Here is a 15,170-nt window from a genome sequence, read left to right as displayed (position 1 = left end):
CTAAATATATGGTCAAGTGTATAGAAGTTTGGAAAAATGTACCCCAAACCAATGACAGCAGTTACCTCTGAGGAGCAGAGTAGGAAACATTGAAGTTGTTTGCCATATATATTTATATGTGGCTTGAATCAAAATTATTCATATATTATAACGAATTTTTAAAAGGAAAATAAAGAAAATTTTAATTGTTTCTGAGCACTCCTGAACCTACAGCATTGCCTCATCGGAGTTGTTTGCCTTTTATTTGACCTTTCTTTGCTCATATCAGAAGCTAACACTTCACATATTTTTCTATACAAACACTCAAACGCCATCCACTAACACAGTACACTTGAAATCACAGGATCATAAAATGCTAGAAATGTCAGAGACCTGGGAGGTGATCCCAACCAATCCTCTTGTTTTAGAGATAAGGCCCTTGTGATAGTTATTTTTGTGTGTCCATTTGAGGAGGCTGAGGATGCCCAGATCTCTGATTAAACATTAGTTTGGGGTGTGTCTGGGAGGGTGTTTCTGGAAGACTTAGCATTTGAATTGGTGAACTGGGTAGAACAGAGGGTCCTCCCCGAGCTGGGTGATCACCATCCCATCCTACCAGGACCTGAACAGAATCAGAAGAGGGAGCAAGGTTGAATTTACTTTCTGCTTGATTGCTGAGCTGAGTCATGGTGTTTTCTTGTCCTGAGTGCTCCTGGTTCTCAGGTCTTCAGACCAGGACTGGGGTCTGCATCAGTGGCTGTCTGACATTCAGACTACACCACTGCTTTGCCTGGGTCTCCAGCCTGCAGACAGCAAGACAGTGGAATTTCTGTCTTTTTATTTACAGAAAGAAATTTAAATTATATTTGATTTACAATGTCTATCAATTTATGCTGTCCAGCAAAGTGACCCAATAATATATACATTCTTTTTCTCAGAGTAGCTTCTGTCATGTTCTATCAGAGTAGCTTCTGTCATGTTTCTATCACATGCAATTGGATATAGTTCCCTGTGCTATACAGCAGGATCTCATTGCTTATCTATTCTAAATGGAATAGTTTGCACTTACTAACCTGAAACTCCCAGTCCCTCGCTCTTCCCACTTGGCTACTACAAGTCTATTCTCCATGTCCATGAGTCTGTTTCCATTCTGTAGATAGGTTCATGTGTTCCATATTTTATATTCCATATATAAGTGATATCATATAGTACTTCCTTCTCTTTCTTACCTACTTCACTTAGTATGAGAATTTCTAGTTGAATTCATATTGCTGCAAATGACATTATTTTGTTCTTTTTTATGGCTGAGTAATAGTTCATTTTGTACATATACCACATCTTCTTAATTCATTCATATGTTGATGGACATTTACGTTGTTTCCATATCTTGGCTATTATGAATAATGCTGCAATGAACATAGGGGTGCGTGAAACTTTTTGACTGAAAGTTTTGTCCAGATATATGCCACCAGGAGTAGGACTGCTAGATCATATGGTAGTTCTATATTTAGTTTTCTGAGGAACTTCCATACTGTTTTCCATAGTGGTTGTACAAATTCATATTCCCACCAACAATGTAGGAGGGTTCCCTTCTCCTCAAACCTCTCCAGCATTTGTTATTTGTAGTCTTATTAATGATATCCATTCTTGACTGGTATGAGGTGGTACCTCATTATAGTTTTGATTTGCATTTGTCTAATAATTAGTGATGTTGAGTATTTTTTTTTCACATGCCTGTTGGCCACATGTATGTCTTCTTTGGAGAAATGTGTATTTTAGGTCTTTTGCCTATTTTTCAATTGGGTTGTTCAGGGTTTTTTTTGTTTGATTGTTTGTTTGTTTGTTTGTTTTTGCTGTTGTGTTGTATGAGTTGTTTGTCTATTTTGGAGTTAGGCAATAGAAATAAAAACAAAATAAACCAATGGGACCTAATCAAACTGGCAAGCTTTTGCACAGCAAAGGAAACCATAAGAAAAAGGACAATATATGGAATGGGAGAAAATAGTTGCAAACAGTGCAACCAGCCCTTGTTGGTTGCGGAAAAAGCATTTGACAAAATCCAGCATCCATTCATGATAAAAACTCTTACCAAAGTTTCTATAGAGGGAACATATCTTAACTTAATAAAAGCCATTTATGTCAGACCCACAGCCAATATAATACTCGACAGAGAAAAGCCAAAAGCCTTCCCATTCAAATCTGGAACAAGACAAGGATGCCCACTCTCACTTTTATTCAACATAGTATTGGAAGTCCTAGCCACAGAATCAGACAAATCAAAGAAATAAAAGATCCAAATTGGTAAGGAAAAGGTAAAACTGTCTGTATATGCACATATGGAAAACCCTAAGGACTTTACACAAAAACTATTTGAACTGAGCAATGAATTCAGAAAAGTAGCAGGATACAAGATTAGCATTCAGAAACAGGTTGCATTTTTGTATACTAACAATGAAATATTAGAAAAGGAATACAAAAGGCAATACCTTTTGTAATTATACCCCACAAAAATTAAATACCTAGGAATAAACCTGACAAGGAAGAGAAAGACTTATATGCTAAGAACTATAAAACATTAATCAAGGAAATTAAAGAGAATTCAAAGAAATGGAAAGCTATCCCATGCTCCTGGATTGGAAGAATTAATATCATTAAAATGGCCTTAGTACCCAAAGCAATCTACAGACTTAATGTGATCTCTATCAAATTACCCGTTACATTTTTCACAGAACTAGAACAAACCACCAGTCTCTTTAATCATATGAGCTAATACATTATGATACATCTCTTTCTGGAGGACCCTGACTAATACAGAAGCTAAAGTGCAGAAAAGTTCAATGGCTTGTTTGTGGTCTCACAGTAAAAGTGGCAGGGGAACAGCTTGGTCCTAGCTCTTCTGGCTCAAGATCCAAGGTCTTCCCATGACACTGCTTGATGGGGGATGGTCCACTGTAGAGTGAGAGGCTGGAGGCCACAGTGGCCTCAAGGACCATGCATCCCCATGCACCACTTGAACACTGCCCACTACTCACTCACTCAGCAGGTGGGGTCTGAGGCCACCGGGTGCAGAGACTTATCCTGCACCATTTAGACAATCATAACCCTGTCTACACCACTGTGAAAATCCCCCAAGTGTCCAACAACCCTTGGAGTTTCTCATTTCTGACTTGAAGTGGGTGAAGTGCTGCTGAGAGGCTGCCCATTACAGAACCAGAGAAGGCAAAGTACCAGACTCTTCATGCACAAGTACTGCAAAGATTCTGAGCTCTCCCCATACTTCAAGGCCCGTGTTCTTAAAAATGCTATTTCACCATCAGCAAGGTGTTTCTTTGGAGTGCTCTATAATTGCTGAACCTTGTTTAAAATGCTTTAATTTTCCTTCAGGTGGTATAGTTATCAGTAATTCAGGCTAAAGGTGAGCTTTAACTCCATTCCATAATTATCTCACCACAGGTTTACTCCTTATATGAGATGAAGTCATTCCTACAAGGCCATAATATAAATCTCACCTTTGTAATCTGAATTTTATTTATTAAGTGTTCTAAAAGAGCACTTGATTTAGAAGAGTTATACAATGAATAATTGTTTAAATGCAATCAGCTGCTACATCTACACTGACCCATGGAGTATCCAAAACACACACTTGACATGCAGCTTGCCCAGACTGAGATGCATTTTAAGACCGAAATATACACCAGAAAGCATATAAAATATCTTATTAATACTTTTATATTGATTGCATGTTGAATAATGCTATTTTGGATATAGTAAGTAAAATATATTATTAAAAATTTCCCTCTTTTGTGCTGGATATTAGATTCCAGTTATAAGTGATATCATATGGTATTTGTCTTTGTCTTTCTGGTTCATTTCACTCAGGATGAGATTCTCTACTTCCATCCATGTTGCTGCAAATGGCATTATGTCATTCTTTTTTATGGCTTAGTAGTATTCCATTGTGTATATATACCACCTCTTCCGAATCCAATCCTCTGTTGATGGACATTTGGGTTGTTTCCATGTCCTGGCTATTGTGAATAGTACTGCAATGAACATGAGGGTGCATGTGTCTCTTTTAAGTAGAGTTTTGTCCGGATATATACCCAAGAGTGGGATTGTGGGGTCATATGGAAGTTCTATGTACAGATTTCTAATGTATCTCCAAACTGCTCTCCATAGTGGTTGTACCAGTTTACATTCCCACCAGCAGTGCAGGAGGGTTCCCTTTTCTCCACAGCCCCTCCAGCACTTGTTATTTGTGGATTTAAATATCCAGCACAAATGAACATATTCTCTGAAAAGAAAATCATGGACTTGGAGAAAAGACTTATGGCTGCCTGATGGGAGGGGGAGGGAGTGTATACATGTATACATGTAAGGATAACTTGATCCCCTTGCTGTACAGTGGGAAAATAAAAAAAAATCCCTCTTTTTTTAGCTATTTCTAGTGTAGCTATTACTAAAATATCTAAAATGCAGTATCTTTCTTGCATCATATTTGGCCAGCATTGCCTAATAATTAGCGTAAATAATTAGCTTTATAACCCTGAATTTTTTTCAAGCCATTTCTCTTAAGGGGAAATCCATCTATTCTCTGATCATAGCCATAACTTTCAATTGTGGGTAAAACTTGGCCTTTTAAAGTAATTGTTTAATTTAACATTTGATCAATTAAGTGTTTATTTAATATATTCAGGATGCAGTGCCCTATGGATTGACCCTTGACCCCAAGAAGTTCACAGTCAAGAAAATGGATTGGGTCATCATGCATACAATTAATTAAAAATGCCAGTCTTCTCCACTGTCCCCAAACCTCAAAAGTAACAGAACAGTTCAACTGTCTAAAAACCTATTCTAGTAGAAAAACTCCAACACTTCAGGTTGAGATCACAAGTCTCTATGTGAGATCTAGAAGTTAACTAGTGTTAGTGTGGAATTTTAGTCACCCTAAATCAAAACAATACTAAAACAGTAAAAGATTCTTCTAAAACTGGATTTTCATACCTTCTTTTTAGGAGAGGATAAAGTTCACATTTTTTTGTTGCCATGTGATTTGTATGAGGGCAAGGGGTATGTTGGCCCAAAGATCTCTCACTTCTCAAAATCCTCATCAAAGAGTGCCTGTAAATAAATGAAATCCAAGCATGCATTCGAGAAGCCTATGGATATTAACTTGATCTTCTAAAGACTGGCAAGTTTTGAAAAGTAGAGTGCCCAGTTTCTGACACTTTCTATCTAAATGCTGAGGGAGAGTAATATTTTATACATTCATGTACACACACACACACACACACACCTGGCCTGAGTCCCCAGAAGCCAGGTTTATGCTATGGGATCCCTGGCTTGGACCTCAGTTGATTGACATGAGCTGAGCCAATCATATGACCTCTTGTATCATATTTGTCACTAGATCAATAGATCATAACCTCAGCCTAACCTGACTGTTTGTAGGAGGACAAGCAAATTCAAGACTGAGGGGATGACAAAGGAACCCAGTGGGTCCAGACAGAGAACACACAGGGAGTAAACAGAGATGAGAGTACCTATGGTTTTAGAGACAAAGAGAGGGTCAGCTTTGAGTCCAGAGGCCTTCACACACCTTAATCGACTCCCTCTCAGCCCTCAGCCTCCCAGAGATAACCTGTTTCTTTAAATGAAATTTCCCTTTTGCCTGCCTTATTCTGAAGTTGTTTCAACCTAGCATGTTAGCCAAGGTAGGCAGGAGGTGAACAGGCAGGGGATTTGCACCTACGTGGGGGGGAATATGAGGAAGCTATTCAAGATGTTTGGCCTCAGATTCTCAGAATCAGAGACAGGCAGGTGGGTGTCCCAATACCTGCTGTCCATCCTCCTATCAGATGGTGACTGCCACAAGTAGAGAGGCTCAGATGAAGGGGCCTGAGCTATGTGCCATCCTTGGTGGTGATGTGAACTTGGCACTGATAATGCTCTACTCCCTTGTCACAAAGTGCCACTCTCCAGGGCAGTTCAGAAGGCATGTCCTCACCAAGGATGCCCCAGCACACATGAGTTGGATGAATGTGTCCTCCTTGGGCATCCCTCAGCCTTTCCTGTGTGCTCAAACTCCCAACTTTACCTGGAAGTTATTGACCAAGTGGCCACAGAGTGGAGACCTTTGCTTTCATAGATTAAAGGGGATCTTGATGTCATGATATATTCTTACCTATTTCTGGCTTCATGGAAGCCTGCATGTGTGTCTTTCTCCCCGACACATCCCAGAGCTGCATTGGCAACACCTGTGGTTACTCAATAAATGTTCACTGCTGTTGCACTGAAAAAAATCTTCCCCAAAAGACAGATTATTCTTTGTTCATCCTTCTAGAAACCAGCTTTCCTCTACTCTTGCTGGTGTCTACTCTTCAACGCTCCAGATATGAACTCATTTTGGCAAACTTTTTCTATAAAGAGTCAGATAGCTACTATTTTAGGCTTACTGGTCTTTGTCACAGCTACTATTCAAGTCTACCATCAGAGTCCAAAAGCAGCCATAGACAGTGCCTAAATGAGTGGGCAATGCTATGTTCTCATAGAAGTTTATTTACAGAAACAAATGGGAAACCAGATTTGGCCAACTCTGTAGTTTTCCAACTCTTGTTCAAGAAGAAAATAGAACATTAAATTTTCAAATGATCAAAATACTCAATGAAAAAAATTTCTCTTTCTTCTACTCTAGAACCCAAGTAATTATTGCAAACAATTTCTTATGCATTCTTTCAGAAAATTTTCACGCAGACATATATATACATATATATACACACACATATTTATACACATATTTATATGTCCATTTTAAGTTCTATGCTGCACTTTATACAATATTATATACCTTGAATTCTTCACTCAATAATAAGTCCTAGAAATCTTTCCATATTATCATATAAAGAGCTAACGCATTCTTTCAAATGGCTGCATGAGCTCCCACTGTATAGATGTATTATTTTTTATTTCACTAGCCTCCTATTAACAGATATTTAAGTTCTTTAGAGATTTATTTTTTAATATCAACTGTGCTGCAATGAACACCCTTGAGTACATGTACAAATACTCATGTTAGATAAATTTCTGGAATGGGAACTTTGGGTTAAGTTGTACGTGTTTTAAATTTTGACATAGACTGTCAAATTACCCACCTGAGAGGGCTTACAATTTATATTCTGATCAACAATGAATGGAAGAAGAAAAGTGTTTTATTTAAGGTACAGGTATCTGTGTCAGATGAAGAGGTAGTTTTATATAGAGTATAAATAGTGTAGAGAAAAATCAATACAAGGCTACATTAAATAAAAAGCAGCTGAATTTAGTGTAACTGTTTCACTCATCTCTTAAATTTTGTAACAAAGAATATAAAACTATGCCATAAATACTATTAAAAATAAAAATACCTTTTTATTTAAGAGAAGACATAAGAATGTTAAAAAGAAAGAAGAAAATACCAGTGAAATTCAGGTAAAGCATATGCGATGAAAGAGGAACAGAGGAAAAGGACAGAGAGACACACAGAAAGCTTGCCAGGGTCCAGTGAGATGGAAGGGAATGGGCTTTTCAACCAGACACAATCCTACCGTGTAATTTTTAATTTTTATTAGGCCCATGTGATGTTTGTGTGTGGTACATTGCATCAGTGGTGCTCATTCTTTAGCCTTCCCTTCACCTATTCCTGAGCCACACCTTCATCATGCAGAGTGGATTTTCCCATCTCTTGATTTGGGATGTGGCCACGTGTCTTGTTTGAACCAATTGCATGCGTGCAAAAGTGCCACTGGCCCAGTTCTGAGTGGGGCTTGAAGAGAAGCCTCCTATGCTGCTTGTGCTCTTGTGCTCTTGTGCCTCTGCCTTTACCCTGGGAAAAGCATATCCCAGGGAGTCTTCTCATCTATTGAGGATAGGAGTCTTGTGCCAAAGACCTGACCCCTGAGACGTACAGTGTCAAGTGCAGTCTCATCAGCTGAGCCCAGCCTCAATCAGCCAAGCCCAGCTGACCTGCTGGAGTCAGTAGAACTTAGATCAGCCAACTCTCACTCAACAAGCAGACTGCAGGAATAATGAGAAATGGTTGTTATTGTAAGCCACTAAGTTTTCGGAGATTGTTACATTATAGTATCTCAACAATGAACACATCAGGCAATCAGAAGATGGATTTGGCCTTAGATCAGCCAACTCTCACTCAACAAGCAGACTGCAGGAATAATGAGAAATGGTTGCTATCGTAAGCCACTAAGTTTTCAGAGATTGTTACATATTAGTATCTCAACAATGAACACATCAGGTAATCAGAAGATGGATTTGGCCTCTGTCTTCAAGGCCCTTCCTTCCTTCAACTTACAATGCTGGGCAGAAAGCAATGTTCTCAGGACACAGGAAAGAACAAGAAGAACAAGAGAAATAAGCCCTGCTCTTACAGACTTTTTGTCTAATACTCCCTGTCTCCCCTAGACAAGGAGAAAAGACATAAACATGGAAATGCCACTATATCATAACAGGATTTATAAATATGACTGGTTGGCTGCTTTAGATTTCCTGGACAGAGAAGTTCAATTTGAGGTAACATTTCAGTCCAGATGTGGCTGACAAGGAGCAGTTGGTTCCAGTTCTAGGAGGAGCACGTTCTAGGTAGGGGGAAAAGCTAAGTAGAAGGAATTTAAAACCCTCAAGAACCAGAGAGGAGATTGGTGTACCTGAAGATGGCATGCTCCTTTTAGATACTTAGTGCCTCTCTGTAACTGGAAAAACATGCTAGCCTAAGTTGGCAAGAGGCCTATGTCAATTGCAATTTAGCCATCTCAAAGACCTAATTATCTCTAATAAACTTAGCTGGGACTTCAAATAAAAATGAAAACCCAACCTCTGTTCTCATTTAAAACAGACGTCCGCTGCTGACTACAATCTTTGCAAATAAATGAGCACAAATGAAATAACGTCACCTAACAGTGAACTAATGGCCAAGAGGGAATGCAGGCAAGGTGTCCATCACCAGGTTAAAGTGAGGGAAACAACAGAGTAACCACAGATTTTCAGATTTGTCAGCTCTGCAATTTTGCTCTTTCAAACGGACTTAATTTGGTAGAAGAACTCAGTGTCTAAAGGTAGTAGAGTTCCCCTTCTGAGCCACAGACAGATCTAAGAGGTTCCCAGAAGAAGTGGAATTGCAGGTTGGGCTGGAGATTTAGGATGTAGTGAATAAGGCGTGATTTTTTTTTTTTTCTTTCAGAAACTAGCTTCTCGTTTAGATACTGGAAACGAGGACACAGTTCAGCCGGCAGCACTCCACTTATTATTCTGTCTCCTTGATTGGACGATTTAACCTCTGTGAGCTTCGGATTTATTTTTGAAAGGATGACAGCAATGACTAACCAGCCACAGATTGCTATGAGGGATAAATAAAATAATATGGCTCTAAGTCCTGTATAAAGCATGAAGGGCCATGTAATTGTGAGCTATCCTAATTATTAAAGATGTTAAGCCTGTCTGAGAGAATACATTATTCTCTATTCCCATCAGGCAAAAAACCTGCAGTATAATATTTTGATACATAAACATAACATTTTGAAATAATCATGGCATGTGCTATTATTGTCTCAGTAAACATCAACACCATTTTATGACTATTAATTAATACATTCTCCAAATACTCCTAGGGGTAAATTATCACCTTGTCTTTCTCAAGACTTTTCTGTGGGCCTAAGTGGAATCATAGCAGAAAGGGCTCCTTCCCTAACCATCCTTGTATGGAGATTTACACTACATTATGTTATATTAATTAATGTTATACATAAGTGACGAGAAATCTAAAATATGCAATGTCAAAGGCAAATATGCATTTATCTGTGGATTATATTATACTTTGTTTTATTTATGTGATGGTCTGACCTATGAGCCCCAAATAAATATTTTAGAAATCTCCTCAATGTTTCAAAATCCTTTAATTGATTCTTTTCCCAGTTAGTCACTTTTTCATCATAAACTTTTAAAACCTGAGTTATAATCTGTGGGGCACACATACTTCTTTCCTTATAAGCAGAGGCAGTTAACTTTCACAAACCCAAATGTGCAGTCCTAGCAGTAGCCACACAGCAGCCTGGCTCCCGCTGGTATCAGAAGTGGTGAACTAGAGTCCATCGCTGCTGGTGGTAGCACCACTGGACCAAAGTACATCCCCTGGCTTTTGGCTTCCAGATTTTTGAAACTATGATGGCCTGCTCTAAGAAGCTAGCACCAATGTTGCCAACCAAATTAAAAAGGCATGATATAAATGCCAAGATCCCATTCTAGATGATATTTTCCTTGTGGAAAGATGGTTCTTCCTCTTGGCACTATGCTTGGCACAGCAGAGCTACTCATCTGGCTAAATGTGTGTCTTGCCCCACCATGAATAACTAGAGGGAACTGGGTCCAATAATTACATTTATCAACTAATAAATGTAAGACTGTTGATGTTGCATATTATGTAAGGATGTTCTACTCCACCAGAAGATTTGTCACAGAATTTCCGTAGTGAGCTTACCTGGACACGTTTGAAATGTGATTCAATTTATGAGAAATCAATTGACAGGTTACTTTTCAAGAATGTATGTCAAAGATAAAGCATCGGACCTTAGAAATTATGCTTTCTGGAGTTCCCTTCATGGCTCAGCGGTTAACGAACCCAACTACGATCCATGAGGATGTGAGTTCGATCCCTGGCCTCACTCAGTGGGTTAAGGATCCAGCGTTGCCGTGAGCTGTGGTGTAGGTCGCAGACATGGCTTGGATCCTGGGTTGCTGTGGCCAGGAAGGAAGGAAGAAAGAAATTGTGCTTTCTGATTTTTTTCTAATAAGGAGTGTGTCAGGACAGGAGTGGAGGAGGTTGTAATGTATGCTCAGTGGATACTGAATAAATATGAGTTGAATGAATGAAAACACAAGTGGATGGTTGGATGCACAGGTGGATAGCTCCCACTGACTCTGTGCCCAAGGGGACCCTCATATTTCTTCCTTTCTTTGGGAACCTCCACTCACTCTTTTAAATTTGAAATTAAAATTTACTCAGTCCAAAGCTTTCTAGGAATCCTGTTCCCATTCTCTAGGCTCTCTTCTCTACTTCATTCCCATTTCTCTGCAGTAGGAGTAAAATAATAGAAGTCATCAGAACAATTACAGGAGGGATGGGAGCAGGAATAGGCAGATTAAAAGGGGGTGGAAGAGAGAGAGGATAGATTCATGGAGCATTTACTATTACTGGACACTGGACTAATTCCTTAATGCTTAGCCTTACAAGGACAATTATTATCATCACTCTACAGATGGTGAGCCTGAGGCTTCAAGAGTTATTGAAATTACCTGGAATAACTCAATGGTAGAAGGTAAGATTTGAAACTCAAACTAATTCAGTCCAGAGCTGAAACTCAACTACTGTGCCCTGCTGCCCATCACATGTCATGGGACTTATCAGTGTCTCCATCTCACCTCCGTCTGGAATTCTAATGTTTGGCAAGTACCGCATGTTTAGCCCATGTATATTAACTGAGTAAAAGAAAGTGTATCTCCCAGAGTAAGGATGGGTTTGTGGTGATCTCAGCTGGATGTTTGTGAAGAGTGTTGTAGGTGCCAGTGGAAACCAGGTCGGGCTCTGACCTAACTATATCAGTCAACCTCAATAAAGGGAGATGGGAAACAGGCAGGGGTCAGTTTTGTTTGAAATCAGACAGGTTCCAGGATCAAGAGCCCCTTCCTCCCTGGGCATTTTCACAATTTCTTGACTGTACTTCCAGGTGCCAATGTATTTGGCTGGGTGTTTACACAGCAGGGTTTACTCTAGCCGAGGAAGATGGAGTGTGTCCTCTCTGTGGTGAGCAGGTGAGCTGATTGAGACTGACACCGGTCAGATTTGATCTCAGTGGCTCTTTCATCTCCTGGTGGCACCTTGAAAAGCTTTATTTACTCAGGATGAACCCTGGCTTTCAACCGCTATTGGAGCACGTCCCTCAATTCACTCTCAATGAACCTGGGGACAGCTCAGACCACACTCATACTCCTGCCATTTTTCTCCATTTGCCAAAGCCAGCTCAAGACTATCACCACCACCCACTCACTGCATGTGTGGGTCCCTCCCGTACACACTCTCAGATCATGCTCTCTCCTAAATAGTTCACAACTGTACACACAGGGGTCAGGTTACACTGTGCATGAGGATTACTTTGGGGGACCAACACTGTGTATAGTATCTTTTGACTAAAAAATGTATATTTTGTCTTTTAAGGGCTGCACCCATGGCAAATGGAAGTTCCCAGGTTAGGAGTTGAGTCGGAGCTGCAGCTGCCTGCCTACATCACACCACAGCAACAGCAGATTCGAGCCATGTCTGTGACCTACACCACAGCTCATGGAAACACCAGATCCTTAACCCACTGAACAAGGCCAAGGATCTAGCCCACGTCATCTTGGGTACTAGTCGGGTTTGTTACCGCTGAGCCATGATAGGAACTCCCCAAATATCTTTCTTTTCTTTCTTTCTTTCTCTTTTTAACATTTTTTAAAGTTTTTTATTAGAGTTGATTTACCTTTTTGGGCCAATTTTCGCTATATAGCCAAGTGACCCAATCATACATATACACATTCCCTTTCTTATATTATCTTCCATCATGGTCTATCCCAAAGACAGAAGCTCTTTCTATTCTGTTAATTTCCCTTCTTCCACAAGGGTGTACTGCATTTTCTTGCAGCAAAAAACTAAGTTCATTTAGATCTTTCAGATTTAGAGAAGGGGAAGCAGGCACAATGTCCTCAAAATCCTGTATTTTTAACAGAAGGTGCTTAGCATCTATTAATACCAGTTAATGGGCTAAGCTTGGGAACACAGAGATGACTGGGACAGGATCCCTGCTCCCAGGTGGGCTCCTTTATTGGAGAGGCACAAAAATTAGTAACTGCAAAGAGGAAAGTGTTGTTTGAAGAGGGAAGTAGATGAGAAACCGCAACTTGAACACTTCCCTGCTAGACTTGACAGGAGTTGGTGAGTTGTGAAGGAGTTCTCTGGATAAGCATACCAGGAAGGAGGACTTTTTCTCATAAAACAGAGACGTACTGACTGCCCAGCACATTCCAGGCACAGGGGATACATCAGTGGATAAGGTATTGTCCCTTTCCTCAAGGAGCTTATAGTCTAGTGGACAGAAAGTCTGGCAAAATGGTCATTACCATTCAAGCCTATAGGAGCTGCAAAAAAGCTGTGACCCCTTGTGATTCATGTCACTGAATGACAACACCTTCCCACTCCCCCCACTACCACATTGTCACTATCATATACTGGCCATTCCTCCTCATGTATCAGAGATGTTGGTATCTGACTCAGAGACTTCCACCCTGTCCAAACCCTGATTTTTATGTGACCACTCACCATACCTCCACCTCTCAGGATCTAACATCTGCATCTCCAACCTGTCTCTTCTATTTGCCATTGGTCTGTCACCTGCTCACAGGTCATACCTCAGACCCTGTGAGCAGAAGAGCATATATGCTTTGCTTTCCCCGTTACTTCGGGGCAAATGGCCTTGCCATCATTTCTTGCTAAACAACTTAATATAGTAGATGCACAGCAGAAACCCATTCATTCTCAGTAGGCATTTATTGAGCACCTATTAAGTGCCAGGCACAGTGACAGACCAAGTGGGCAGAGCTCCTGGAGCTCAGGCCTTATAGCCTATGGGTGACCAAATAGTCAAATGTCAATTATCTAGAGGTTGTCTCTAAAAGCATTCATTCATAAGAAACCATTCTTATTGATGGGAGTTAAATCCACTTGCCTTCCACCAGAGTCTTTCCAGGCTCCAAAGAGAAAAAAAATCATGACCCGTCCTATTATGCATCTGCATTTGTTTGATCCCTTCACACTTAAAACCACCAGGATGAACTAGCTGAGAAATGCTTTTGCAGCCACTGTCTATTTTAGGTAGATGTTTCCTTCTCTGCTCATATCAGTTTTCTCTACTCGATGCTTTGTACCAAACTCCTCAAATTCCCATTGGAATTAATGGACTTGCCCCCCTTCCAGGGGTGGCTTTTAAATGATAAAAGAAATCAAATGTATTTCTGAACCTACGCCAAAAAAACCCAGTGGCTTTGAAAGCAAACACACTTGGTGTTTACAGCGCCTGAGTAATATTACGGCACCAAGTAATTATTCCAGAGTAAGAAGTAGTTCATTTTCATGTCATTCTTCAGAAGAGGATCAGTGATAAAAAATGGATCTGAATATGGGTATAGTTCCCATTGTCAGGACATCACAGTAGTCAGAGTGCCCTTTTAAAGATGCAAATGAGGTCATATTGCACTCCTGTTCAAAACCCTCAATTCCTCCCCCTCCTTCAGGATTAAGTCCAAGCTCTTGAATAGTACCTACAAGGCTCTGCAGGATCTAGTCCTTTCCCACCTCCTTCATGTTTATGGCCCAAGTTCATTTTTGTCTTCAAGGCCTTTGAACTTACTCTTCTCTTGCCTGGAACCTTCTTTTCCTGACACTACCTGCCATATAGGTCTCACCATCCAAGGTAGTCCCCCTAACTTCAGCAATGCCCCTTGAGCCATTCTTCTTCGAATGCTTAGCACATACCACACTGGAAATTATCCTTCAGCTTAGTGATTTCAATTAGTTTATTTATTATCCCTATCCCCTCTTAGAGTGTAAGATGCTAGGGAGCAGAGACCTGGCTTATCTTGTTCATCACTGAGAAATCAGAGCCTAGAACACTCCCTTGGGCTTAGTTGATACTCAATATCTATTCTTTTTATTACTCAATGATTTATTACATTTATACTTGTACAATGATCATCACAATCCAGTTTTATAGGATTTCCAACCCACAACCCCAGTGCATCTCCCCACCCCTCAAACTGTCTCCTTTGGAAAACATAGGTTTTTTCAAAGTCTGTGAGTCAGAATCTATTCTACAAAGAAGTTCAGTCTGTCCTTTTTTCAGATTCCACATGTAGGTGAAAGCATTTGATGTTGGTGTCTCATTGTGTGGTTGACTTCACTTAGCGTGATAATTTCTAGGTCCATCCATGTTGCTAAAAATGCTGGTATTTCATTCTTTTAATGGCTGAGTAATATTCCATTGTGTATATGTACCACATCTTCTTGATCCACTCCTCTGTCGATGGATATTTAGGTTGTTTCATGTCTTGGCTATTGCAAA

Source organism: Sus scrofa, chromosome 13 (assembly GCF_054392235.1).
Source record: "Sus scrofa isolate SSC_HxYL_T2T_F1_AM1 chromosome 13, Sscrofa_HxYL_maternal_Yorkshire_Landrace_v2.0, whole genome shotgun sequence".
In the NCBI taxonomy this organism is placed as follows: domain Eukaryota; kingdom Metazoa; phylum Chordata; class Mammalia; order Artiodactyla; family Suidae; genus Sus; species Sus scrofa.
The sequence above is the reverse complement of the archived record's forward strand: the minus strand, read 5'-3'. Positions refer to the sequence as shown.